At 47.0% G+C, this 24,024-nt stretch overlaps 1 protein-coding gene and 1 long non-coding RNA gene across 2 annotated transcripts in view; one reads left to right on the plus strand and one right to left on the minus strand.

The window, feature by feature from the left end:
- Positions 1-24,024, plus strand: part of LOC127913710 (netrin receptor UNC5A-like) — a 435,702-nt gene that overhangs the window by 100,722 nt on the left and 310,956 nt on the right. The window lies entirely within an intron of this gene.
- Positions 18,476-19,024, minus strand: LOC127913829 (uncharacterized). The gene is made up of 3 exons (XR_008086879.1): positions 18,879-19,024; positions 18,727-18,802; positions 18,476-18,500 (listed from the first exon to the last, which is right to left on the minus strand). It is a non-coding gene; the product is annotated as an uncharacterized LOC127913829 (long non-coding RNA).

A 24,024-nucleotide genomic window follows, 5' to 3' on the forward strand; every position in this document is an offset into this window, starting at 1 on the left:
TGTTTCGGTTCCCTTAGTGCTGAGATGTCTCTAGTTAGGTTTCAGCCAATCACCTCCTGAAGTTTCGGTTCCCTTAGTGCTGAGATGTCTCTAGTTAGGTTTCAGCCAATCACCTCCTGATGTTTCGGTTCCCTTAGTGCTGAGATGTCTCTAGTTAGGTTTCAGCCAATCACCTCCTGATGTTTCGGTTCCCTTAGTGCTGAGATGTCTCTAGTTAGGTTTCAGCCAATCACCTCCTGAAGTTTCGGTTCCCTTAGTGCTGAGATGTCTAGTTAGGTTTCAGCCAATCACCTCCTGAAGTTTCGGTTCCCTTAGTGCTGAGATGTCTAGTTAGGTTTCAGCCAATCACCTCCTGAAGTTTCGGTTCCCTTAGTGCTGAGATGTCTAGTTAGGTTTCAGCCAATCACCTCCTGAAGTTTCGGTTCCCTTAGTGCTGAGATGTCTAGTTAGGTTTCAGCCAATCACCTCCTGAAGTTTCGGTTCCCTTAGTGCTGAGATGTCTAGTTAGGTTTCAGCCAATCACCTCCTGAAGTTTCGGTTCCCTTAGTGCTGAGATGTCTAGTTAGGTTTCAGCCAATCACCTCCTGAAGTTTCGGTTCCTTTAGTGCTGAGATGTCTAGTTAGGTTTCAGCCAATCACCTCCTGAAGTTTCAGTTCCCTTAGTGCTGAGATGTCTAGTTAGGTTTCAGCCAATCACCTCCTGAAGTTTCGGTTCCCTTAGTGCTGAGATGTCTAGTTAGGTTTCAGCCAATCACCTCCTGAAGTTTCGGTTCCCTTAGTGCTGAGATGTCTAGTTAGGTTTCAGCCAATCACCTCCTGAAGTTTCGGTTCCCTTAGTGCTGAGATGTCTAGTTAGGTTTCAGCCAATCACCTCCTGAAGTTTTGGTTCCCTTAGTGCTGAGATGTCTAGTTAGGTTTCAGCCAATCACCTCCTGAAGTTTCGGTTCCCTTAGTGCTGAGATGTCTAGTTAGGTTTCAGCCAATCACCTCCTGAAGTTTTGGTTCCCTTAGTGCTGAGATGTCTAGTTAGGTTTCAGCCAATCACCTCCTGAAGTTTCGGTTCCCTTAGTGCTGAGATGTCTAGTTAGGTTTCAGCCAATCACCTCCTGAAGTTTCGGTTCCCTTAGTGCTGAGATGTCTAGTTAGGTTTCAGCCAATCACCTCCTGAAGTTTCGGTTCCCTTAGTGCTGAGATGTCTAGTTAGGTTTCAGCCAATCACCTCCTGAAGTTTCGGTTCCCTTAGTGCTGAGATGTCTAGTTAGGTTTCAGCCAATCACCTCCTGAAGTTTCGGTTCCCTTAGTGCTGAGATGTCTAGTTAGGTTTCAGCCAATCACCTCCTGAAGTTTCGGTTCCCTTAGTGCTGAGATGTCTAGTTAGGTTTCAGCCAATCACCTCCTGAAGTTTCGGTTCCCTTAGTGCTGAGATGTCTAGTTAGGTTTCAGCCAATCACCTCCTGAAGTTTCGGTTCCCTTAGTGCTGAGATGTCTCTAGTTAGGTTTCAGCCAATCACCTCCTGAAGTTTCGGTTCCCTTAGTGCTGAGATGTCTAGTTAGGTTTCAGCCAATCACCTCCTGAAGTTTCGGTTCCCTTAGTGCTGAGATGTCTCTAGTTAGGTTTCAGCCAATCACCTCCTGAAGTTTCGGTTCCCTTAGTGCTGAGATGTCTAGTTAGGTTTCAGCCAATCACCTCCTGAGGTTTCGGTTCCCTTAGTGCTGCTGAATGTCTATTTGATTTGTGCACTGACCTGCAAGGTGTGTGTGTGTGTGTGTGTGTGTGTGTGTGTGTGTGTGTGTGTGTGTGTGTGTGTGTGTGTGTGTGTGTGTGCGTGCGTGCGTGCGTGCGTGCGTGCGTGCGTGCGTTGTAAGTAGAGACCTTTGAGTCCAGTAGCCTTGATGACATTAGAGTACAGTAGCATTGAAGCAATTAGAGTCCAGTAGCCTTGAAGATATTTAGGCCCAGTAGCCTAGATGACATTAGAATCCAGTAGACTTGACGACATTAGAGTCCAGTAGCCTTGATGACATTAGAGTCCAGTAGCCTTGACGACATTAGAGTCCAGTAGCCTTGAAGACATTAGAGTCCAGTAGCCTTGAAGACATTAGAGTCCAGTAGCCTTGAAGACATTAGAGTCCAGTAGCCTTGACGACATTAGAGTCCAGTAGCCTTGACGACATTAGAGTCCAGTAGCCTTGACGACAGTAGAAGCACTAATAACAACATTAGAACCTAACCATTGAGAGTTCCGGTCGTACTAAATGTCAAAGACCAATTTTATTTCATGTTGAGCTTTTCAAATTCTCATCCGAAGTGACAAAACAGCCATCTGGAGGCCAGAGTTCATCTTGAATGTGAAAGACAGAACTCAGATAGAGCCTCGTTTTATTTAACAAAATGTTGCGTTGTCTTCCTCCTCTGTGTGGACTGAATCTCAGGTAGCTGATTAATTTAACCTGACAGGTGTGAGGTGAATTCCTTCCAGTGTTTTAGCGAGCTGAGGTGTTTTAGCAAAGCTGTCGTCTCAGGTCTGCAGAGAGTACAGGAGGTCAGCTTGGCCGGGCTAATGGCTATCGGGCCTTAGTCACAACTCAACGCTGCTATCCCATTAGGAAGACAAGCTATCATTAGGACACACACAGACAGGCTAGCACGTACGTACGCACACACATTTTCTCCTCTTGTCTCTGAGTAACATGCCAAATATTTTAATAATAACATGAGAGGAACGGAACCGTGTCAGGGAGTGATATATATCCTCCATTGGACACACAACATTTAGTTTTCATTAAGGGTTACACACGTACCCAAGTGGTCACACACACACACACGCACGCACGCACGCACGCACGCACGCACGCACGCACGCACGCACGCACGCACGCACGCACGCACACACACACACACACACACACACACACACACACACACACACACACACACACACACACACACACACACACACACACACACACACACACACACACACACACACACACACACACACACACACACACAGGGGCGGAGGGGATGTCAGGATAGGAAGAAAGAGGGAGAAATAGGAGAGAGAGAGAAAGACAGACAGAGAGGGAAAGAGAGAGGGAGAGAGGGAGAGAGAGAGAAAGACAGACAGAGAGGGAGAGAGAGAGGGAGAGAGGGAGAGAGAGAGGGAGAGAGAGAGAAAGACAGACAGAGAGGGAGAGCGAGAGGGAGAGAGAGAGAGAGAGAGAGAGAGAGACAGAGAGACAGAAAGGGAGAGAGAGAGGGAGAGAGACATGGAGAGGGAGAGGGAGAGAGAGAAAGACAGACAGAGAGGGAAAGAGAGAGGGAGAGAGGGAGAGAGAGAGGGAGAGAGAGAGAGAGAGAGAGAGAGACAGAGAGACAGAAAGGGAGAGAGAGAGGGAGAGAGACATGGAGAGGGAGAGGGAGAGAGAGAGAAAGACAGACAGAGAGAGAGAGAGAGAGACAGAGAGACAGAAAGGGAGAGAGAGAGGGGAGAGAGACATGGAGAGGGAGAGGGAGAGAGACAGAGAGACAGAGAGAGAGAAAGCTCGACATTAAAGCGAGGAAGAGACACATTAACATGACAAACATTATGAGACTGTAGCAGATAATGTCTTTGTGTGATGACTATACATACTATTTACGACGCAGGCTAATATTATCCCTGACCTGAACCACAGTAAGCTGTAGAAATGAGGGAAGAGTGAATTGAGAGGAGAGGAAAAGGTCAATGTGAGAATGTGTGTTTCATGATGAGCGATGTCTGTGTAGTCCTCTCTGGCCTTCCCTGGTCACGGCGGCCGTGCGGCGAGGCGTTACGCAGGGAGGAGGAGGAGGAGTGATGAAGGAGGTTGGAAATGGCCAGTCTGTCAGCGATACTCTGACTCAGAGCAGTAAATTAATATTACACGCCTCTTAAAGATGTTTTATTCTGGGATTTACTGGTCTCCCTGAGAAAGAGAGAGACAGAGAGAGAGACAGATAGAGAGAGACAGATAGAGAGAGAGAGAGAGACAGAGAGAGAGAGATAGAGAAAGAGAGACAGAGAGAGAGAGACAGAGAGAGAGCGATCCTCTCCTCTCCTCTCCTCTCCTCTCCTCTCTCCCTCTCCTCTCCTCTCCTCTCCTCTCCTCTCCTCTCCTCTCCTCTCCTCTCCCCTCTCTCATCCTGTCCTCTCCTCCCCTTACCCTACCTCTCATCCCCTCATTCTCTCCTCTCCTCTCCTCTCCTCTCCTCTCCTCAGTCAGTCAGCTGTGATCTTTAAAGCTCGGAGATTAAGAGCAGGAGAGTCTCCTCTCCGTCCTGAGATAGTGCTCAGGGTTAACCCAGAGAAAGACTACGGCTAGTCAGTGAAAACCCTCAGTAGCTTCAGCTTTGAGTTATTTCAGTGTGAGTGGGAGTGTCTGAACAAGAAACCAAGACACAATGCCCCTACTCAATGGAGACATTGTGTGTTTGCCATGTACTGTTGTTGTTAACAGTAACAAAGACACAGGGCAGAGGTAAATTCACCTCACTGAATTCGGGAGAGTAACGCTAGTCTTCTCCACTCTAAAACCAATGTAACAGCAAGGTCTCTCGACCAAAAGGCCGGGACCGGGAAGACATTGTAAAAATCATCAGATTCAGGGTATTCTACCTATTGACAGTTTGTGGTACTATTGTGTTGGACTGCATTTACGAGTCTATCTATTGACTGTCTTTAACAAGTGGTTTCAGGGTATATAAGTTAATACAACTATTGCATTTGTTTGTCTTTTCAACAAAAATAATTTTTCTTTCTCTTTTCTGTTTGTCTCCCAGTTGGTTCGAGCACGTTGCCACGGCGACACTTCCTGCCTCCTTTAACGATCTGTTACCTCACTTCCTGGTGGAGCCTGACGATGAGTACATAGTGAAGAACAAGCCCGTCGCCCTGACCTGTCGCTCCACCCCGGCAACCCAGATCTACTTCAAATGTAACGGGAGTGGGTCCATCAAGATGATCACCTGATCGACCGCACCGTGGACCCTGCAACAGGTAAACCAATTACTAGGTCATTCAGCAGAGGCTTTTATCAGACTCACAGATTCCTAACACTTAGTATTTGCTTGGACATTGAATGGAAGTAATCTCACAGCAATATGTTTTCAACATACAAGTAGATTACATTGATTTATACCACAGCCACATGGCCAGCTCTTAGTGCCTGGAACAATGACAATGGCATGCTTTACAGAGCGTGCCACCGCCTCCACCTTCGTCACCTCCTCCTCCACCTCCTCCACCTCCTGCCACCTCCGCCTACTCCACCTTCGTCACCTCCTCCACCGCCTCCACCTCATCCACCTCCTCCACCTCCTCCCCCTCCTCCACCTTTTTCACATCATCCACCTCATCCACCTCCTCCACCTCTGCCACCTCCTCCCCCTCCTCCACCTCCTCCCCCTCCTCCACCTTGTTCACCTCATCCACCTCCTCCACCTCCTCCACCTCCTCCACCTCTGCCACCTACTCCATCTTCGCCACCTCATCCACCTCCTCCACCTCCTCCACCTTATCCACCTCCTCCTCCTCATCCACCTCCTCTATGTCCTCCATCTCCTCCACCTCTTCAAATCTCCTCCACCTCCTCCACCTCTGCCACCTCCTCCACCTCTGCCACCTCCTCCATCTCCGCCACCTCCTCCACCTTCATGACCTCCTCCATCTCCTCCAACTCCTCCCCTTTGTCACCTCCTCCACCTCCTCCATCTCCTCATCTCCTCCATCTCCTCATCTCCTCCACCTCCTTCACCTCCTCCATCTCCTCATCTCCTCCATCTCCTCCACCTCCTCCATCTCCTCCATCTCCTCCATCTCCTCCACCTCCTGCCACCTCCTCCACCTCCTCCACCATCTCCTCCACCTCCTCCATCTCCTCCACCATCTCATCCACCTCCTCCATCTCCTCCACCTCCATCTCCTGCCACCTACTCCACCTCCTCCACCTCCTCCATCTCCTCCACCTCCTCCACCTCCTGTCACCTCCTCCACCATCTCCTCCATCTCCTCCATCTCCTCCACCATCTCCTCCATCTCCTCCACCATCTCCTCCATCTCCTCCACCTCCTCTACCTCCTCCATCTCCTCCATCTCCTCCACCTCCTACACCTCCTCCATCTCCTCCACCTCCTCCATCTCCTCTACCTCCTCCACCTCCTCTACCTCCTCCATCTCCCTCTACCTCCTCCATCTCCTCCATCTCCTCCATCTCCTCCACCTCCTCCATCTCCTCCATCTCCTCCACCTCCTCCAGCTCTGCCCTAAGCGCTGCAGCTTGTTGTGACTGTCAGGTACACTCAGTCTAGTTGGGAACTGGTCCAGTGTTCTGGTGTTGGGTTGTATTACCTCCATCTCCTCCACCTCCTCCATCTCCTCCACCTCCTCCACCTCCTCCATCTCCTCCATCTCCTCCACCTCCTCCATCTCCTCCATCTCCTCCACCTCCTCCACCTCCTCCATCTCCTCTACCTCCTCTATCTCCTCCACCTCCTCCATCTCCTCCACCTCCTCCATCTCCTCCACCTCCTCTACCTCCTCCATCTCCTCCATCTCCTCCATCTCCTCCACCTCCTCCAGCTCTGCCCTAAGTGCTGCAGCTTGTTGTGACTGTCAGGTACACTCAGTCTAGTTGGGAACTGGTCCAGTGTTCTGGTGTTGGGTTGTATTACCTCCATCTCCTCCACCTCCTCTACCTCCTCCACCTCCTCTACCTCCTCCATCTCCTCCACCTCCTCTACCTCCTCCATCTCCTCCATCTCCTCCACCTCCTCCATCTCCTCCATCTCCTCCACCTCCTCCATCTCCTCTACCTCCTCTATCTCCTCCACCTCCTCCATCTCCTCCACCTCCTCCATCTCCTACACCTCCTCCACCTCCTCCATCTCCTCCATCTCCTCCACCTCCTCTACCTCCTCCATCTCCTCCACCTCCTCCACCTCCTCCACCTCCTCCATCTCCTCTACCTCCATCTCCTCTACCTCCTCCATCTCCTCCATCTCCTCTACCTCCTCCATCTCCTCCACCTCCTCCATCTCCTCCACCTCCTCTACCTCCTCCATCTCCTCCATCTCCTCCACCTCCTCCATCTCCTCCACCTCCTCTACCTCCTCCATCTCCTCCATCTCCTCCATCTCCTCCATCTCCTCCACCTCCTCCATCTCCTCCATCTCCTCCATCTCCTACTCCTCCTCCACCTCCTCCATCTCCTCCACCTCCTCTACCTCCTCCATCTCCTCCACCTCCTCCAGCTCTGCCCTAAGCGCTGCAGCTTGTTGTGACTGTCAGGTACACTCAGTCTAGTTGGGAACTGGTCCAGTGTTCTGGTGTTGGGTTGTATTACCTCCATCTCCTCCACCTCCTCCATCTCCTCCACCTCCTCTACCTCCTCCATCTCCTCCACCTCCTCTACCTCCTCCATCTCCTCCACCTCCTCCAGCTCTGCCCTAAGCGCTGCAGCTTGTTGTGACTGTCAGGTACACTCAGTCTAGTTGGGAACTGGTCCAGTGTTCTGGTGTTGGGTTGTATTACCTCCATCTCCTCCACCTCCTCTACCTCCTCTACCTCCTCCATCTCCTCCACCTCCTCCATCTCCTCCATCTCCTCCACCTCCTCCAGCTCTGCCCTAAGCGCTGCAGCTTGTTGTGACTGTCAGGTACACTCAGTCTAGTTGGGAACTGGTCCAGTGTTCTGGTGTTGGGTTGTATTACCTCCATCTCCATGGATACATCATGTAAAGCTCATATTAGTAATCTGTGGTGTGATTACTAAGGTTGTGGGCTTGACAACCATGTATGTTTCGGTTGTCAAGGTAACGTTAACCACCTCATCTCTTAGATGTATCCCTTTTCTCACAGTGGTAACCAGTTATCTGTTAAACCATAATGTTAGTTTTCCTCTGGTCTGCTCCTTCAACCCCTGGCGGTGTCTGTCTCTGGGCCTTGTCACCAACTGCTCTCTCTCGCCTCCACCTCGGTCTCTCTCGCTCTCACCTCGGTCTCTCTCGCTCTCCACCTCGGTCTCTCTCGCCGACCACCTCGGTCTCTCTCGCTCTCCACCTCGGTCTCTCTCGCTCTCCACCTCGGTCTCTCTCGCTCTCCACCTCGGTCTCTCTCGCTCTCCACCTCGGTCTCTCTCGCTCCACCTCGGTCTCTCTCGCTCCACCTCGGTCTCTCTCGCTCGACCACCTCGGGGTCTCTCTCGCTCGACCACCTCGGTCTCTCTCGCTCGACCACCTCGGTCTCTCTCGCTCTCCACCTCGGTCTCTCTCGCTCTCCACCTCGGTCTCTCTCGCTCTCCACCTCGGTCTCTCTCGCTCTCCACCTCGGTCTCTCTCGCTCTCCACCTCGGTCTCTCTCGACTCCTCCGCCGTCCGGCCGCACAGGACAGGATGAAATACAAGTCTTATTACAAGGCTGCAGCTAATAATGCTTTATCAATTCGCAGGCGGTTCAAGGCTATTATAATCATCCAGGACTCTCCTTCCCTCTCCTCCCCTCCCCTCCTCCTCTCCTCTCCTCTCCTCTCCTCTCCTCTCCTCTCCTCTCCTCTCCTCTCCTCTCCTCTCCCTCCTCTCCTCTCCCTCTCCTCTCCTATTCTCCCCTCCCCTCCTCCACTCTCCTCTCCTATTCTCCCCCTCCCGTCCCCTCCCCTCCCCCTCCCTCCCCTCCCGTCCCCTCCCCTCCACTCTCCTCTCCTATTCTCCCCCTCCCCTCCCCTCCTCCACTCTCCTCTCCTATTCTCCCGTCCCCTCCCCTCCCCTCCACTCTCCTCTCATATTCTCCCCTCCCCTCTCCTCCCCTCCACTCTCCTCTCCTATTCTCCCGTCCCCTCTCCACTCCTCCCCTCCACTCTCCTCTCATATTCTTCTCCCCCCTTCTTCCCTCCTCTCCTATTCTCCCGTCCCTCCCCCTCCCCTCCACTCTCCTCTCCTATTCTCCCCTCCCCTCTCCTCTCCTCCCCTACCCTCCCCTCCACTCTCCTCTCCTATTCTCCCTTCCCCTCCCCCTCCACTCTCCTCTCCTATTCTCCCTCCCCTCTCCTCTCCTCCCCTCCACTCTCCTCTCCTATTCTACCCTCCCCTCCACTCTTCTCCCCTCCCCTCTCCTCTCCTCCCCTCCCCCTCCCCCTCCCCCTCCCCTCCATTCTCCTCTCCTATTCTACCCTCCCGTCCCCTCTCCTCCCCTCCACTCTTCTCCCTCCCCTCTCCTCTCCTATACTCCCCTCCCCTCTCCTCTCCTCCCCTCCCCCTCCCCTCCACTCTCCTCTCCCTATTCTCACGTCCCCTCCCCTCCCCTCCCATCCCCTCCCCTCCCCCTCCACTCTCCTCTCCTATTCTCCCGTCCCCTCTCCCCCCCCTCCCCTCCCCCTCCCCTCCCCTCCACTCTCCTCTCCTATTCTCCCCTCCCCTCTCCTCTCCTCCCCTCCACTCTCCTCTCCTATTCTCCCCTCCCATCCCCTCCCCTCCCCTCCACTCTCCTCTCCTCTCATATTCTCCCCTCCTGTCCCCTCTCCTCCCCTCCCCCTCCCTCCACTCTCCTCTCCTATTCTCCCCTCCCGTCCCCTCTCCTCCACTCTCCTCTCCTATTCTCCTATTCTCCCCTCCCGTCCCCTCTCCTCCCCTCCCCCTCCCCTCCACTCTCCTCTCCTATTCTCCCCTCCCGTCCCCTCTCCTCCACTCTCCTCTCCTATTCTCCCCTCCCTCTCCTCCCCTCCCCCCGTCCCCTCCACTCTCCTCTCCTATTCTCCCTCCCGTCCCCTCTCCTCCACTCTCCTCTCCTCTTCTCCCCTCCCCTCTCCTCCCCTCTCCTGCTTCTCCTATTCCCTGCTGTTCATTACAGCTCAGGGTTCTCAGGAATTTGAAGATAGCAGCGTATCAGCTTCGGCTTAAATTGTGTGCTGGACTGTTCTCCGATAGGCTGATAGCCCATTAAAGATCATGTATAATTACTGCTCTGTTCAGCCACCCCATCCATTAGGAACTGAGGACTGTTAAATGTACTCCTAAATGTCCCTGTATTTTAGTAAGTAAAAATAGAAGACAGTTCAGTTTGCACAATTGTTCAACAACAAAATATCTAATTCATCCACGTTACAATTTCAGACAGAAATTGTAACGTGGATGAATTTCAGACAGAAATCCAGACACATACTGAAATCTCGACACAGGACAGAATCCAGGCAGGACAGAATCCAGACAGGACAGAATCCAGACAGGACAGAATCCAGACAGGACAGAATCCAGACAGGACAGAATCCAGACACAGGACAGAATCCAGACAGGACAGAATCCAGACACAGGACAGAATCCAGACAGGACAGAGTCCAGACAGGACAGAATCCAGACAGGACAGAGTCCAGACAGGACAGAATCCAGACAGGACAGAGTCCAGACAGGACATAGTCCAGACAGGACAGAGTCCAGACAGGACAGAATCCAGACAGGACAGAGTCCAGACAGGACAGAATCCAGACAGGACAGAATCCAGACAGGACAGAATCCAGACACAGGACAGAATCCAGACAGGACAGAATCCAGACAGGACAGAATCCAGACAGGACAGAGTCCAGACAGGACAGAATCCAGACAGGACAGAATCCAGACAGGACAGAGTCCAGGCAGGACAGAGTCCAGACAGGACAGAATCCAGACAGGACAGAATCCAGACAGGACAGAGTCCAGACAGGACAGAGTCCAGACAGGACAGAATCCAGACAGGACAGAATCCAGACAGGACAGAATCCAGACAGGACAGAATCCAGACAGGACAGAGTCCAGACAGGACAGAATCCAGACACAGGACAGAATCCAGACAGGACAGAATCCAGACAGGACATAATCCAGACAGGACAGAATCCAGACAGGACAGAGTCCAGACAGGACAGAATCCAGACAGGACAGAATCCAGACAGACAGAAATCCAGACACATACTGAAATCTCGACACAGGACAGAATCCAGGCAGGACAGGGTCCAGACAGGACAGAATCCAGACAGGACAGAGTCCAGACAGGACAGAGTCCAGACAGGACAGAATCCAGACAGGACAGAATCCAGACAGGACAGAGTCCAGACAGGACAGAATCCAGACAGGACAGAATCCAGACAGGACAGAGTCCAGACAGGACAGAATCCAGACAGGACAGAGTCCAGGCAGGACAGAATCCAGACAGGACAGGTCTATGTTTGATCCCTCCTCTATTACTATAATTAATCCTGCTGTATGTATTAAATAAATAAGATCTGCTTTCTCTAAACCCAGCTTCTCTTTCCTCAGATAAAAAAAAAAACATGAATTACAAAATCGCATTAAAAACCACTCGGTCAATCAGGAAATACATATTTTATAAAGATGAAAACCTATAGTGGTTGATTCACTAATGGTACCCTATTCCCTATGAAGTGCACTACTTTTGCCAGGAGCCCTATCTATAATAGGGTTCTATTTGGGACTTTGGCCAGTGACACCATAATAACGCAAGATTATTTAGATGTTTCAGGAAGTAATAGCTAGATGGTTTAAGAGATATTTGAGCAGCATAACGTACGGTGATGGAGGCCAGACAGAGGGATCACTGTGACAATAAAGCCGGCAGGTTGTAAGAGGAAGGAAGGTCATATTCTCTCAAGTGGTGTCCCAAACGGTAAACTCCTTTTGACCAGGGCCCGTTGCTCCCCCATAGACACTAGGTAAGGTATAGGGTGTTGTTTTTGGGATGCATAATTCTAGAGGACAGGACACGTTAGGAGTGCTACGGTATTAAATAGGGTATTATAATATATCATACGACGAGACCACCATATAAAAACTCAGGCAGGAGGCACAGTGCATTCAGAAAGCATTCAGAAAGCATTCAGAAAGCATTCAGAAAGCATTCAGACCCCTGGACTTTTTCCATATTTTGTTACATTACAGCCTTATTCTAAAATATATTAAATCTGGGTGTTTTCGCTCATCAATCTACACACAATACCCCATAATGACAACGCAAAAACAGGTTTATAGGCATTTTTGCAAATGTATTAAAACAATATATATATATATATTACATTTACATAAGTATTCAGACCCTTTACTCAGTACTTTGTTGGTTGTGATGCTACAAGCCTGGCAGACCTGTATTTGGGGAGTTTCTCCCATTCTTTTCTGCAGATCCTTTCAAGCTCTGTCAGGTTGGATGGGCAGAGTCGCTGAACAGCTATTTTCAGGTCTCTCCAGAGATGTTCGATCGGGTTCAAGTCCGGGCTCTGGCAGGGCCACTCAAGGACATTCGTAGACTTGTTCAAAGCCACTCGTTTGTTGTTTTGGCTGTTTGCTTGGGGTTGTTGTCCTGTTGGAAGGTGACTCTTCGCCCTGTCTGAATTCTTGAGCACTCTGGTGCAGGATTTCATCAAGGATCTCACTGTACTTTGCTCCGTTCATCTTTTCCTCGATCCTGACTAGTCTCCCAGACACTACCACTAAAAACATCCCCAGAGCATGATGCTGCCAACACCAACACCAAACTCCAAGCAGGCTGTCATGTGCCTTTTGCTGAGGAGTGACTTCTGTCTAGCCACTCTACCATAAAAGCCTGATTGGTGGAGTGCTGGTTTTCCTTCTGGAAGGTTCTCCCATCTCCACAGAGGAACTCTGGAGCTCTGTCAGAGTGACCATCGGGTTCTTGGTCACCTCCTGACCAATGCCCTTCTCCTCCGATTGCTCAGCTTAGCCAGGCGCCCAGCTCTAGGAAGAGACTTGACTTTACTTCTTTCCGAGTTGCGCAGCGGTTTAAGGAACTGCATCTTAGTGCTAGACACGTCACTACAGACCCTTGTTCGATTCCAGGCTGTAACACAACCGGCCGTGATTGTGAGTCCCATAGTGCGGCGCCTCGTCCAGGTTTGGGTTTGGCCGGGTAGGCCGTCATTGTAAATACTTTTTTTTCTTAACTGACTTGCCTAGTTAAATAAAAACAAAAGAATGGTGGCCATGGTGTTTTTGGGGACATTCAACGCTGCAGACATTTTTTGATACCTTCCCCAGATCTGTGCCTCGACACAATCCCCATAACGACATCACGATCCCCATAACGACATCACAATACCCCATAATGACATCACAATACCCCATAATGACATCACAATACCCCATAATGACATCACAATACCCCATCACAATCCTGTTTTGGAGCTCTACAGACAATTCCTTCGACCTTATGGCTTGGTTATTGCTCTGACATTCACTGTCAACTGTGGAACCTTATATAGACAGGTGTGTGCCTTTCCAAATCATGTCCAATCAATTGAATTTACCACAGGTGGACTCCAATCGAGTTGTAGAAACATCTCAAGGATGATCAATGGAAACAGGATGCACCCGAGCTCAATTTCGAGTCTCATAACAAAGGATCTGAATTCTTATGTAAATAAGGTCTTTCAGTTTTTTATTTTTAATAAATTAGAAAACACTTCTAAAAACCTGTTTGTGCTTTGTCATTATGTAGATTGATGAGGATATATAAGGCTGTAATGTAACACAATGTGGATAGAGTCAATGGGTCTGAATACTTTCCGAATTCACTGCTCAAAAAAATAAAGGGAACACTTAAACAACACAATGTAACTCCAAGTCAATCACACTTCTGTGAAATCAAACTGTCCACTTAGGAAGCAACACTGATTGACAATACATTTCACATGCTGTTGTGCAAATGGAATAGACAACAGGTGGAAATTATAGGCAATTAGCAAGACACCCCGATAAAGGAGTGGTTCTGCAGGTGGTGACCACAGACCACTTCTCAGTTCCTATGCTTCCTGGCTGATGTTTTGGTCACTTTTGAATGCTGGCGGTGCTTTCACTCTGGTGGTAGCATGAGACGGAGTCTACAACCCACACAAGTGGCTCAGGTAGTGCAGCTCATCCAGGATGGCACATCAATGCGTGCTGTGGCAAGAAGGTTTGCTGTGTCTGTCAGCATAGTGTCCAGAGCATGGAGGCGCTACCAGGAGACAGGCCAGTACATCAGGAGACGTGGAGGAGGCCGTAGGAGGGCAACAACCCAGCAGCAGGACCGCTACCTCCGCCTTTGTGCAAGGAGGAGCATTACCAGAGCCCCTGCAAAATGACCTCCAGCAGGCCACAAATGTGCATGTGTCTGCTCAAACGGTCAGAAACAGACTCCATGAGGGTGGTATGAGGGCCCGATGTTCACAGGTGGGGGTTGTGCTTACAGCCCAACACCATGCAGGACGTTTGGCATTTGCCAGAGAACACCAAGATTGGCAAATTCGCCACTGGCGTCCTGTGCTCTTCACAGATGAAAGCAGGTTCACACTGAGCACATGTGACAGATGTGACAGAGTCTGGAGACGCCCGTGGAGAACGTTCTGCTGCCTGCAACATCCTCCAGCATGATCGGTTTGGCGGTGGGTCAGTCATGGTGTGGGGTGGCATTTCTTTGGGGGCCGCACAGCCCTCCATGTGCTCGCCAGAGGTAGCCTGACTGCCATTAGGTACCGAGATGAGATCATCAGACCCCTTGTGAGACCATATGCTGGTGCGGTTGGCCCTGGATTCCTTCTTATGCAAGACAATTCTAGACCTCATGTGGCTGGAGTGTGTCAGCAGTTCCTGCAAGAGGAAGGCATTGATGCTATGGACTGGCCCGCCCGTTCCCCAGACCTGAATCCAATTGAGCACATCTGGGACATCATGTCTCGCTCCATCCACCAACACCACGTTGCACCACAGACTGTCCAGGAGTTGGCGGAAGCTTTAGTCCAGGTCTGGGACGAGATCCCTCGGGAGACCATCCGTCACCTCATCAGGAGCATGCCCAGGCGTTGTAGGGAGGTCATACAGGCACGTGGAGGCCACACACACTACTGAGCCTCATTTTGACTTGTTTTAAGGACATTACATCAAAGTTGGATCAGCCTGTAGTGTGGTTTTCCACTTTAATTTTGAGTGTGACTCCAAATCCAGACCTCCATGGGTTGATAAATTTGATGTCCATTGATAATTTTTGTGTGATTTTGTTGTCAGCACATTCAACAATGTAAAGAAAAAGTATTTAATAAGAATATTTCATTCATTCAGATCTAGGATGTGTTATTTTAGTGTTCCCTTTATTCTTTGAGCAGTGTATATAACTCAGGCAGGAGGTTTATGAGTCTTGTAACTATATAACTCAAACAGGAGGTTTATGAGTCTTGTAACTATATAACTCAGACAGGAGGTTTATGAGTCTTGTATCTATATAACTCAGACAGGTTTATGAGTCTTGTAACTACCATTCACTCATATATATTTATACCAATAGCTATATTTGTACCAATACAAAAGGTCCAAGGCAAAGTATTATTATTTTTTTAAAAGGACACTACTTTAAAATATATATTCTTAAAATCGTGCAAAATATATTCCTTAATTTGATGGGACATAAACACACACAATTTGACATTGGTGAGTCTGTATTTCTTCGTCACTGATTATTCAGTGTTTTCGTCAGTGCTGTTTATCTCCAGGTCATGGCATCTACCTGTTGTACTAGCCAGACTACTGTGCTGTATACAGTGCCTTGCGAAAGTATTCGGCCCCCTTGAACTTTGCGACCTTTTGCCACATTTCAGGCTTCAAACATAAAGATATAAAACTGTATTTGTTTGTGAAGAATCAACAACAAGTGGGACACAATCATGAAGTGGAACGACATTTATTGGATATTTCAAACTTTTTAACAAATCAAAAACTGAAAAATTGGGCGTGCAAAATTATTCATCCCCCTTAAGTTAATACTTTGTAGCGCAACCTTTGCTGCGATTACAGCTGTAAGTCGCTTGGGGTATGTCTCTATCAGTTTTGCACATCGAGAGACTGACATTTTTTCCCCATTCCTCCTTGCAAAACAGCTCGAGCTCAGTGAGGTTGGATGGAGAGCATTTGTGAACAGCAGTTTTCAGTTCTTTCCACAGATTCTCAATTGGATTCAAGGTCTGGACTTTGACTTGGCCATTCTAACACCTGGATATGTTTATTTTCAAACCATTCCATTGTAGTTCAATATATATATGCCATTGAGCAGACGCTTTTATCCAAAGCGACTTACAGTCATGTGTGCATACATTCTACGTATGGGTGGTCCCGGGAATCGAACCCACTATCCTGGCGTTACAAGCGCCATGCTCTACCAACTGAGCTACAGAAGTTCAAGGGGGGGCCGAATACTTTCGCAAGGCACTGTATATCCAGTTCACCATCTATCTCTTTTACGTCTAGATAGACGACAGTAGAGTGTCTTGTGAAAAGGCATCATATCTCCTGATTATTTCCATGCAGTGTTTTCATCATATCGGTCCAGCTGTATGCAATCATTTCAATCAGCAGCGGCAGAAGAACATCACAACGATAATCATTCATTTCCATGAAGATGCCAATCATTCGTGTGCGTTGAGACAGGATGACAGGAATGAGGAACGCGTGTATTTTCCCACTTGAGAGACCCGGCGTTGTCACGGCGTTGCCACGGGTGACGGAGACGGCAGCTTTCGGGACCACATTTAACCGTCAACCCCATCAAGACGAAACACAAACACAATCAAATAAAACCCATCCTGTTTCTGTCTGTACAAGAAATCGTCTACTCACACTGCCAATCTCGTGTCTCAACAAAATGAATCTGATGAGAGATGGAGAGAAAGAGAGAGAGAGAGAGAGAGAGAGAGAGAGAGTGAGAGAGAGAGAGTGAGAGAGAGAGAGAGAGAGAGAGAGAGAGGAGAGAGAGAGTGAGAGAGAGAGAGAGAGAGAGAGAGAGAGAGAGAGAGAGAGAGAGAGAGAGAGAGAGAGAGAGAGAGAGAGAGAGAGAGAGAGAGAGAGAGAGAGAGAGAGAGAGAGATCATTTAAATCTCTATTTTAACAAGGAAGACAGAGACCTAGTTATTTCAATGAGATCACCCGCTGAAATAAAATTGTGATTAAATGCATCAGCGATGAGGCCGGAGTCTGGATTAATTTGTTGTGGCAGAGAGGAGGAATGAGAACCCTTCAGGGATCTGACAGTTTTCCAGCATTTTGTGTGAGGGTTCCCCATTACAATCCCGAAAGAACGATGACATAATAATCGAATCAAATCAAATTGTGTTTTTCACATGCGCCAAATACAACAGTTGTTGACCAGTGAAATGCTTCCTTCCTTAAAGCCCTTAAGCAACAATGCAGTTTTAAGAAAATACGTTAAAAAAAAGTAAGAGATAAGAATAACGAATAATTAAAGAGCAGCTGTAAATAACAATAGTGGGACAATATACAGGGTGTACCAGTACAGAGTCAATGTGGAGGCTATATACAGGGTGTACCAGTACAGAGTCAATGTGGAGGCTATATACAGGGTGTACCAGTACAGAGTCAATGTGGAGGCTATATACAGGGTGTACCAGTACAGAGTCAATGTGGAGGCTATATACAGGGTGTACCAGTACAGAGTCAATCTGGAGGTTATATACAGGGTGTACCAGTACAGAGTCAATGTGGAGGCTATATACAGGGTGTTAAGGTACAGAGTCAATGTGGAGGCTATATACAGGGTATTAAGTTATAGAGTCAATGTGGAGGCAATATACAGGGGGTACCGGTAGAGTCAATGTGGAGGCTATATACAGGGGGTACCAGTACAGAGTCAATCTGGAGGTTATATACAGGGTGTACCAGTACAGAGTCAATGTGGAGGATATATACAGGGTATTACGGTACAGAGTCAATGTGGAGGCTATATACAGGGTATTACGGTACAGAGTCAATGTGGAGGCTATATACAGGGGTACCAGTACAGAGTCAATGTGGAGGCTATATACAGGGGGTACCGGTACAGAGTCAATGTGGAGACTATATACAGGGTGTTACGGTACAGAGTCAATGTGGAGACTATATACAGGGTGTTACGGTACAGAGTCAATGTGGAGGCTATATACAGGGGGTACCGGTACAGAGTCAATGTGGAGGCTATATACAGGGTGTTATGGTACAGAGTCAATGTGGAGGCTATATACAGGGGGTACCGGTACAGAGTCAATGTGGAGGCTATATACAGGGGGTACTGGTACAGAGTCAATGTGGAGGCTATATACAGGGGATACCGGTACAGAGTCAATGTGGAGGCTATATACAGGGTGTTATGGTACAGAGTCAATGTGGAGGCTATATACAGGGGGTACCGGTACAGAGTCAATGTGGAGGCTATATACAGGGTGTTACGGTACAGAGTCAATGTGGAGGCTATATACAGGGGTTATGGTACAGAGTTACAGTTCACCTTACAGTGAAATGCTGAATACAACAGGTGTAGTAGACCTTACAGTGAAATGATGAATACAACAGGTGTAGTAGACCTTACAGTGAAATGCTGAATACAACAGGTGTAGTAGACCTTACAGTGAAATGCTGAATACAACAGGTGTAGTAGATCTTACAGTGAAATGCTGAATACAACAGGTGTAGTTGACCTTACAGTGAAATGCTGAATACAACAGGTGTAGTAGACCTTACAGTGAAATGCTGAATACAACAGGTAGTAGACCTCACAGTGAAATGCTGAATACAACAGGTGTAGTAGACCTTACAGTGAAATGCTGAATACAACAGGTGTAGTAGACCTTACAGTGAAATGCTGAATACAACAGGTGTAGTAGACCTTACAGTGAAATGCTGAATACAACAGGTGTAGTAGACCTTACAGTGAAATGCTGAATACAACAGGTGTAGTAGACCTTACAGTGAAATGCTGAATACAACAGGTGTAGTAGACCTTACAGTGAAATGCTGAATACAACAGGTGTAGTTGACCTTACAGTGAAATGCTGAATACAACAGGTGTAGTTGACCTTACAGTGAAATGCTGAATACAACAGGTGTAGTTGACCTTACAGTGAAATGCTGAATACAACAGGTGTAGTAGACCTTACAGTGAAATGCTGAATACAACAGGTGTAGTAGACCTTACAGTGAAATGCTGAATACAACAGGTATAGGTAGACCTTACAGTGAAATGCTGAATACAACAGGTGTAGTTGACCTTACAGTGAAATGCTGAATACAACAGGTATAGGTAGACCTTACAGTGAAATGCTGAATACAACAGGTGTAGTTGACCTCACAGTGGAATGCTGAATACAACAGGTGTAGTAGACCTCACAGTGAAATGCTGAATACAACAGGTGTAGTTGACCTCACAGTGAAATGCTGAATACAACAGGTGTAGTAGACCTTACAGTGAAATGCTGAATACAACAGGTGTAGTAGACCTTACAGTGAAATGCTGAATACAACAGGTGTAGTAGACCTCACAGTGGAATGCTGAATACAACAGGTGTAGTAGACCTCACAGTGGAATGCTTACTTACGAGCCCCTTAACCAACAATGCAGATTTAAAAATACGGATAAGAATAAGTAATTAAAGAGCAGCAGTAAAATAACAATAGCGAGACCATATACAGGGAGAGCTACGGAGAGCGTGATCACACAGCCGGCCGGAACAGCTGGTGCTCTCGTGCATGTTTCGGTGTTACTTGCCTCGAAGCGAGCATAGAAGTAATTTAGCTCATCTGGTAGGCTTGTGTTACTGGGCAGCTCGCGGCTGTGCTTCCCCTTGTAGTCTGTAATAGTTTGCAAGCTGAAGCACTGAATAACTGATGAATCCTGTTGAATATGGCCGGTGTCACAATAAACGTTGGCAAAGAAAAGTAATGAAATTGTTGCCAGCAGCACAGTTACAGTCACCAAAGCTCTGGATAACATGAAAACAGCCTAACCAGCTCTGCTACGATAAGTAAAATGGTCAGAGTGAGGTGTTCTCTCATTTGTGTCTGGAAGTAGCTAACAAGCTAGCCAACGTTAGCCAGTTAGCTTGGGTGCTTGACTTCCGTTTTGAGGTCAGAACGGATCAACCCTACTGCTCTACCAGAGTGTCCAGTGTCTCTGAACAGACAATCTGACAACTCTCTGGATTTACCAAACGTCCAAAGCTTGGAATTTACGAACACACCTAAAATCATAAAATGTCTAGCTAGTCATTTGTTATGCTAATAAGCTAGCAAGAGGTTGCATAGCAACATCATTAAATTCCGGTAGAAAGGTGAAGAGCTAGTACGCTCAACTGAAACGATTCTGATAGTTTACAGTATACTAAAAGTAGCTAATAGTATATAGTATGTTGTTTATACTCATTAAGTATGTAGTATACAGTATATTAGTATGGGTATTCAAACAGCGCAGGGTTTCAGCACAGGGTTTCAGCACAGGGTCTAATAGAACGAATACATGGCCAGCTATCATGTGAGATAATCACATTATGCACTATCAGTATTGGTTAATGTGGTGTCTTAGTAATGTGGTGCCTTAGTGTCTTAGTAATGTGGTGTATTAGTAATGTGGTGCCTTAGTAATGTGGTGTATTAGTGTCTTAGTAATGTGGTGTCCTAGTAATGTGGTGCCTTAGTAATGTGGTGTATTAGTGTCTTAGTAATGTGGTGCCTTAGTAATGTGGTGTATTAGTGTCTTAGTAATGTGGTGCCTTAGTAATGTGGTGTATTAGTGTCTTAGTAATGTGGTGCCTTAGTAATGTGGTGTCTTAGTAATGTGGTGTCTTAGTAATGTGGTGTCTTAGTAATGTGGTGTCTTAGTAATGTGGTGTCTTAGTAATGTGGTGTCTTAGTAATGTGGTGTCTTAGTAATGTGGTGTCTTAGTAATGTCATGCCTTAGTAATGTGATGTCTTAGTAATGTGGTGTCTTAGTAATGTGGTGCCCTAGTAATGTGGTGTCTTAGTGATGTGGTGTCTTAGTAATGTGATGTCTTAGTAATGTGGTGTCTTAGTGATGTGGTGTCTTAGTAATGTGATGTCTTAGTAATGTGATGCCCTAATAATGTGGTGTCTTAGTGATGTGATGTCTTAGTAATGTGGTGTCTTAGTAATGTGGTGCCTTAGTGTCTTAGTAATGTGGTGTCCTAGTAATGTGGTGTCTTAGTAATGTGATGTCTTAGTAATGTGATGTCTTAGTAATGTAGTGTCTTAGTAATGTGGTGCCTTAGTAATGTGATGTGTTAGTAATGTGGTGTCTTAGTGATGTGGTGCCTTAGTGTCTTAGTAATGTGGTGCCTTAGTAATGAGGTGTATTGGTGTCTTAGTAATGTGGTGTCCTAGTAATGTGGTGTCTTAGTAATGTGGTGCCTTAGTAATGTGATGTCTTAGTAATGTGGTGTCTTAGTGATATGGTGTCTTAGTAATGTGATGCCTTAGTAATGTGGTGGCTTAGTAATGTGGTGTCTTAGTAATGTGGTGCCTTAGTGTCTTAGTAATGTGGTGGCTTAGTAATGTGGTGCCTTAGTAATGATGTGTATTGGTGTCTTAGTAATGTGGTGCCTTAGTGTCTTAGTAATGTGGTGTCTTAGTAATGTGGTGCCTAAGTGTCTTAGCAATGTGGTTTCTTAGTGTCTTAGTAATGTGGTGCCTTAGTAATATGGTGTCTTAGTAATGTGGTGACTTAGTGTCTTAGTAATGTGATGTCATAGTGATGTGGTGTCTTAGTAATGTGGTGCCTTAGTGTCTTAGTAATGTGGTGTCTTAGTAATGTGGTGTCTTAGTAATGTGGTGCCTTAGTAATGTGGTGTATTAGTGTCTTAGTAGTGTGGTGCCTTAGTAATGTGGTGCCTTAGTAATGTGGTGTATTTGTGTCTTAGTAATGTGGTGCCATAGTAAGGTGGTGTCTTAATAATGTGGTGCCTTAGTGTCTTAGTAATGTGGTGTCTTAGTAATGTGGTGCCTTAGTAATGTGGTGCCTTAGTAATGTGGTGTCTTAGTAATGTGGTGCCTTAGTGTCTTAGTAATGTGGTGGCTTAGTAATGTGGTGCCTTAGTAATGAGGTGTATTGGTGTCTTAGTAATGTGGTGGCTTAGTAATGTGGTGCCTTAGTAATGTGGAGCTTAGTAATGTGGTGTCTTAGTAATGTGGTGCCTTAGTAATGTGATGTCTTAGTAATGTGCTGTCTTAGTAATGTGGTGCCTTAGTGTCTTAGTAATGTGGTGTCTTAGTAATGTGGTGCCTTAGTAATGAGGTGTATTGGTGTCTTAGTAATGTGGTGGCTTAGTAATGTGGTGCCTTAGTAATGAGGTGTATTGGTGTCTTAGTAATGTGGTGCCTTAGTGTCTTAGTAATGTGGGGTCTTAGTAATGTGGTGCCTAAGTGTCTTAGTAATCTGGTTTCTTAGTGTCTTAGTAATGTGGTGCCTTAGTAATATGGTGTCTTAGTAATGTGGTGACTTAGTGTCTTAGTAATGTGATGTCTTAGTAATGTGGTGTCTTAGTAACGTGGTGCCTTAGTGTCTTAGTAATGTGGTGTCTTAGTAATGTGGAGTCTTAGTAATGTGGTTCCTTAGTAATGTGGTGTATTAGTGTCTTAGTAATGTGGTGTCTTAGTAATGTGGTGCCTTAGTAATGTGGTGTATTAGTGTCTTAGTAGTGTGGTGCCTTAGTAATGTGGTGTATTCGTGTCTTAGTAATGTGGTGCCGTAGTAATGTGGTGTCTTAGTAATGTGGTGCCTTAGTGTCTTAGTAATGTGGTGTCTTAGTAATGTGGTGCCTTAGTAATGTGGTGCCTTAGTGTCTTAGTAATGTGGTGTCTTAGTAATGTGGTATCTTAGTAATGTGATGTCTTAGTAATGTGGTGTCTTAGTAATGTGGTGCCTTAGTAATGTGGTGCCTTAGTAATGTGGAGCTTAGTAATGTGGTGTCTTAGTAATGTGGTGTCTTAGTAATGTGGTGTCTTAGTAATGTGATGTCTTAGTAATGTGGTGTATTAGTAATGTGGTGCCTTAGTAATGTGGTGTATTAGTGTCTTAGTAATGTGGTGTCTTAGTAATGTAGTGCCTTAGTAATGTGGTGTATAGTAATGTGGTGTCTTTGTAATGTGGTGCCTTAATAATGTGGTGTATTAGTAATGTGGTGCCTTAGTAATGTGGTGTATTAGTGTCTTAGTAATGTGGTGTCTTAGTAATGTAGTGCCTTAGTAATGTGGTTTATTAGTGTCTTAGTAATGTGGTGCCTTAGTAGTGCGGTGTCTTAGTAATGTGGTGCCTTAGTAATGTGGTGTACTAGTGTCTTAGTAATGTGGTGTCTTAGTAATGTGGTGCCTTAGTAATGTGGTGTATTAGTAATGTGGTGCCTTAGTAATGTGGTGTATTAGTGTCTTAGTAATGTGGTGCCTTAGTAATGTGGTGTATTCGTGTCTTAGTAATGTGGTGCCTTAGTAATGTGGTGTATTCGTGTCTTAGTAATGTGGTGCCTTATTAATGTTGTGTCTTAGTAATGTGGTGCCTTAGTAATGTGGTGTCTTAGTAATGTGGTGTCTTAGTAATGTGGTGCCTTAGTGTCTTAGTAATGTGGTGTCTTAGTAATGTGGTGCCTTAGTAATGTGGAGTTTAGTAATGTGGTGCCTTAGTGTCTTAGTAATGTGGTGTCTTAGTAATGTGGTGCCTTAGTGTCTTAGTAATGTGGTGTCTTAGTAATGTGGTGCCTTAGTAACGTGGTTTCTTAGTAATGTGATGTGTTAGTATTTTGATGTCCTAGTACAACACCAGGGTTGATGGGTTCCCTCACTAGCAGTTTTTGGTTTGTTGATACAATTAATTGATTTTCACTATAATTAGTCATCAATATATTACTGTACTAACTGAGGGAAGGGACTAGTTTCCCTGCTTAATTTACTTATCAGGTTAGGTACACCATGAGACAGAGAGAGCGAGAGAGCGCAAGAGAGAGGGAGCGAGAGAGAGAGAGGGAGCGCGAGAGAGAGGGAGCGCGAGAGAGAGGGAGCGAGAGAGCGAGAGAGTGCGAGAGAGAGGGAGCGAGAGAGAGAGGGAGCGAGAGAGCGAGAGGGAGCGAGAGAGAGGGAGCGAGAGAGAGAGAGACAGAGAGAGACAGAGAGAGACTCAGAGAGAGAGAGAGGGAGAGAGACCGAGAGAGACTCAGAGAGAG

This window comes from Oncorhynchus keta, chromosome 30, assembly GCF_023373465.1.
Source record: "Oncorhynchus keta strain PuntledgeMale-10-30-2019 chromosome 30, Oket_V2, whole genome shotgun sequence".
NCBI lineage: Eukaryota > Metazoa > Chordata > Actinopteri > Salmoniformes > Salmonidae > Oncorhynchus > Oncorhynchus keta.